We start from the raw sequence: 677 nt of genomic DNA, 5'->3' as shown, positions 1-677 counted from the left end.
CACATATAACAATGACTAATGCACGTAATTAAGTACGGGGTGTTACATGCTCGATCTCAAATAGACTATGTGTTCATATGTGGTGGTACTGCAATATCTTGGAGATATACAAAGCAGTCTATCGTAGCCACTTCATCAAATCATGCTGAGATAATAGCTATTCATGAAGCAAACCGAGAATGTGTATGGTTGAGGTCCATGATACATCTCATTCGAGAAAAATGTGGTGTGAAATATGACAATCTACCCACAATTTTATACGAAAATAATGCATGCTGCATAGCACATTTTAATGGAGGATTCATAAAAGGAGATAGAACGAAGCACACTTTATCAAAGCTTTTCTACATACATGAGCTACAAAAGAATGGTGATATCAACGTGCAACAAATTCGTTCAAGTGAAAATGTGGCTGATTTATTCACCAAGTCTTCTCCAATTACAACTTTTAAAAAGATGGTGCACAAGATCGGGATGCAAAGGTTCAAAGATGTTCTCATTAGGGGAATTAATACGTGTTGTACTTTTTTTTCCTTATAAGCTTTTGTCCCACTGAGTTTTCCTTGTAGGGTTTTTAATGAGGTAGCCGAAATGCGTATTGTTAGAGATGTGTACTCTTTTTCTTTCACTAGATTTTTCCCCATTGGGTTATTTCTAGTAAGGTTTTAACGAGACAT

This window comes from Capsicum annuum, chromosome 3, assembly GCF_002878395.1.
Source record: "Capsicum annuum cultivar UCD-10X-F1 chromosome 3, UCD10Xv1.1, whole genome shotgun sequence".
NCBI lineage: Eukaryota > Viridiplantae > Streptophyta > Magnoliopsida > Solanales > Solanaceae > Capsicum > Capsicum annuum.
Note: the sequence above shows the minus strand (reverse complement) of the source record.